The sequence below is a fragment of the Lactuca virosa genome, chromosome 1 (assembly GCF_052849685.1).
Source record: "Lactuca virosa cultivar CGN04683 chromosome 1, Lactuca_virosa_CGN04683_v6, whole genome shotgun sequence".
Classification (NCBI taxonomy): domain Eukaryota; kingdom Viridiplantae; phylum Streptophyta; class Magnoliopsida; order Asterales; family Asteraceae; genus Lactuca; species Lactuca virosa.
In genome coordinates, this window is record NC_136426.1 from 193,140,260 (window position 1) to 193,145,186 (window position 4,927).

Consider the following 4,927-nt stretch of genomic DNA (forward strand, 5'->3'; position numbering starts at 1 on the left):
GAAAGAAATAACCTTTTATATCTATATATGTATATAGTATATATAACTAATATTTAGACGACATTCGGACGAACAACTGATACCCTAAGGCCACATCCAAACAAGGAAAAGGGAATAAGGTGAGCTAGCCTTCCTAAGTCCTTTAAACATTACTTATATAACTATACATATATAGGTATGCAGAATATAAGTTAAAAGAATATAAGTAAAAGTATTTATCATGTAAAAGAGTTTGATAAAAGCAATTGGTATTTTAAAGAGTTTGTAAGACAGTTTGAAGTAAAACAGTTTGGTAACACAGGTTGAAAAGTAATAAATCCATTTGTTTGGTAGTTATTAATCACATGTGATTGATATAATAACTATAATAGTTCAACTTGTATTCCCCCCCATAAAAGCATTTAAAAACATTTAAAAGGTTAATTAATAGGTATGAACTCACCTTTAGTGAGTGGTTTGGATGAACGGACTGTATAGGATGCTAAGTGTCAAGTGAAGACTTGTACACACTCAATGATCCTAGTTAACATATAATAACATATATATATGTATCTAATTAGTCTTTAAACAACTAATTAACAAAGTTAAGACATCCGAGGACATGTAAAACACCTTATATAAGTGTTATAAGTCCTAAGGGTTGCATCTAAGGGTTGCATGGCATGGCATTGGAGTTTATGGCCCAAGAACCACTCCTTATGGAGTTCAACGTGTTATAAGTACTTAGTGCCATTTGATGATTTAAGGTCTTATAAGCCAAGAGTAGGCATTCTATGATCAAATCCAAGCCTTAGGAAAGCATTAGGGGCACAATAACCGTCACTTGTAGAGTTTACGGCCTAAGGACCATTTCCTTAGGGGTTTACGGCCGTAAACTCTTATGGGGAGTTGTTTTGATTGTTGTTTAACGTCTTAAACACTTCTAGGAAGGATCAAGGTTGGTATCCAAGGCTTAGGAAGGGACTAAGGTCCATTTAGCCACTTTGAAAGGGGTTTACGGCCCAAGAACATTCTTGGCTGTAAACTCCTTTGTGCTTATGTTTCTTGATGATTTTCAAGTGTTATCAAGTTCATATTAAGCACATAAGAAGCTAGGGTAAGTGTACTTACAAGATAGAAGCTCGATTGGGTGTTTAAGGTCCAAGAACACTAGTGTGTGTTCTTGGTGTTCTTGGTGTTTGAAGATCTAAGTGAAAATCAATAATTGAATGGATGAAATGATGTATAAACACTAGGTGATAGGGTATAACAACAAATCAAGTCAAGAAAAACTTACGTTTTCGGAAGATCGGGTGAAGAACGGGATGCTACTTGAGAGAGAATGGCTATTGTTCTTGAGGGTGGAAGTGAGAAATGAGGGTTTTGGGGAGTAAACTAATGCCTAAGGCATGAGTTCATGGCCACACAAGAGTTTACGGCCCAAACCCCAAAAGTTTGGCCATGAACTCTTTATTAGGGTGCTAAGTGTGGGTTTGCTACTCCAAGACCCGAGACAATACTTCCTTTCTTTCACTCGATACATGAATAATTAATATAAATACTCAAACGGACTTTAAACCGGCTAAAATTTAGCAGAAAAGTATTTAACTTTTAATTGATGTGTTGGACTGTAGGGTTTGTACGAATGAAAATTTCGGGTTGTCACACTCCATAGTGTGAGTATTCCATCCATCATCTAGTAGTGCATGTTAAACACTAGATCATGGCCTTAAACTTCACCAAACTCATCATTCAAGGAGAGTTTACGGCCAGGAGTTTACACCTTGCTCGTAAACCCTTATAAATGTGATGTTTTGAGCCTTAAACACTTCTAGACCCTTGCCAACCCTTAGAATACTTGAACCTTTGGAACTCCTTGCCTTTAAGACCCAAGATAAGACCATTTCCAGAGTTTACGGGCATAGGGTTTACACCCCGGCCAAAAGCTTGACTCTACTTCAGGTAAGTCCACTATCTAACTCCCTTAAGCTCCTATTTGAAGATTATTAATAAATTTTGATGTATGGCAAGATCAAGCAAAGGGAAGGAAGCTTAAAAGAAGAGTATGCTGAATCTGATCGCGAAGATGGATTTCAATCGCACGGTTTGAAGATCAGATTCTTGAGCTACTACTTAGGAGTTATGATAGATTGCTAGGAAATATGTAATAGCATAGTTTCCATTGAAAGTTTCATTGTTTGGAAAAACTTTTTCCACATTTTATAAATAAATAAATTTTTTTGTTTTACTTTATTTTATATCTCCGTGCAATGGCATTTATGGAAAGTTAATGTTTGTATGTTACTAGCAATAATGAATTTGATTATTTCATCCGTGGTAGTGTCAAATTTACCATCTAAGGAAAGATTCTCATAAACCAAGTTTCAATTGGACCTAAACTTGGAATCATGCAGGCTGTATTGCATGATGAATGAGAATTTTCATTTTTGGAAAATTAAGACTAATTCCTTGACCACTTGTATATGTAAGTCAGATGAAAGACTAAAGGATCGGGTACACTGGGTGTGTGCAGGTCAAAGTCCACCACAAAAATCGATAAGACTATTCGTCATGATTTACTAAAGTTTAGTAAATATGGTTATACCTACAAGTTTAAGTAGAATTCTGAAACATTGGAAAAAATTTCAATGTATGGCAGGGCGAATGGGAAGATTCAAATTAGGCAGAAAGATAAAAGTTTCTCAAATCTGAAAAGATGGGAGAGTACTTTAGTATCATGTTTTATGATCGTCTTAATGATTATGGAACCATATCACAATTTGATTCTCTAAGGACATCTTAGTGCATCTGTATGGCTAAGAAGAGGATTCATGAATTGTTGGAATGGTTAAAATCAAGAAGATGAATCATACTCCATTCCAAAACAATTCTTGGAGTTATACTCCAAGATGGTAACCTTGAGTGACATAAAGAAGGGTTTAAAACACTTATCAAATGTAGAGTAAAATGTTTTCTACTCTTGAACATTTGAAATTGGTAAGTTGTGTTGTCTTGGATAAAACAAATAGCAACTAAGACCAATTGTGTGAAGTGTTTATCTTGATAAGAATCCGCACTGACTCTTGAATATTTGTTTGGTTGTCAAGGAATGGTTCTTGACAAAGAGAAACTTATATGTCAAGAGGACAGTGGGAGTCTTAAAGGTCTTGAAAGTTTCAAGAGCTAATCAAGGATAAAAACTATAGTCTATCGCTAGCACACGACTTGAGGTTTGTAACCTATCGTGTTGACATAATTCTTGTTTCTATGCCTATTCCGGTAAAGTTGACTATGTATGTGAGTTCTGTGAGTTCTCAATTGTGTGCATAACAACTTGGAAGCAATGGTGGGCCCTTGTGCTACCAAGAGGCTAGAAATCAAGATTGAACAAGTTTAATTCATATGAGTTTGAGTTTGTCACTAACCTTGTCTTGTGATTATGGTTTTTGACAAATTCACATTGTAGGAACACATACACCATAAAATCTAAGTGTCATAAGGTTTCTTTCTGATTCATGAAAATGATGGTGAGGAAACGCTTTCACTAAGTAGATTTTAAGTAGATAGCAATTGTGACATTTGCATTCTCAAAGTCGTTAGTGGAGCGTGTGTGGTTAACCGGCACACTAACATGGACTTGTGAGAAATGGCAAAAAAGGTCTAAACATTATGATTACGGCATCCCTCTTCATAATTGTTCAGACACACATGTGAGCTATCTAAGGAAAGATGTATGAGTCTGAGAAGCTTAGATAAAGTTTCGTTGAAGCATCTCGTATCAGAAGTATGAACTTTTGTGATGAAAGTCAATAAAGTATTCATTTCTTGAAGTCGATTTCTGAGTATATGTCAAAGCTAGTGGGACCATAATTGTTATGCTAAATAATTATTATGCTAGTGGGAGCATAATCAATTATGATAAGTATTGTTAATTATAGAAAACAAAAGTTTCGCTTGGGAAAGGTTGTTTTGCTATAATTAAAGGAGAGGATATTATACTTCATTTCAAATTCTAAAAGTTTGGATTGAGATTTTAATCATCTTTAGTCAAGAATATATATATGAATTCTATGTTGGAATGGTTCAACATAAGGGAATTCTATATATATTGCGTTCTCAAATTTCTATTATGTTTACGACATTCCTCTTCATAGTCGATTTTTGAAAACATGGCAAAAGACTGATCTAGCATCATGTCTTTATGTGAGACATCATGAATCAGGATCGATCACATGTGCTATAATATTTATCCGTTCTAACAGATTACAATAAATGACAAGAATTTGATATTTTACATTTACGGTAAGGATTTGGGATTGTGAAATGAGCATCATTGGAATCGTGTTCAATTCATCTACTTCACAAAGTAAGGATCATAGACATAGTTTACATGCTTGGAGTATGGCATGACTATTGTTTAGAAAACATAGTGTACATGCTTGGAGCATGGGACAACTATTGTTTTAATTCAAGTGTTAAGTTGATAAATCGAAACAGAATAATGTGGAATCAATATGGTCATGAATAAAAGTTGTTTTATTTATATTCATCAGTGCTAAGACCATATTGGATTCAATTATTCTTGTGTTTCACTTTGCATGTTTTGACTTCCATAATAACTAGGTTATTCTTTCCGAATGACTATGTTATTCAAACTTCCACAGTCGGTCATACATCGGAAGTAGGTATGAATTAAGACTTTCATGAATTGGGCTTGTAGATGACTAAAGGTGTTTACCCATAGCAATGGTTGCTACAACATTTATGAGTGCTCAGAAGTTCTGAGTATTGAAATTAACCCACGCTCACGTGCATCACTTCATGGAATTTATCTCGAGTGATCGTGAGACGGTAATATCATATAAGTCTTCAAACCTAGAGATATGAGTTGTTGCCTATGAGTTGGTTGTGCATTGATTGCACGAAAACGCATCAGTAACTTGACGTT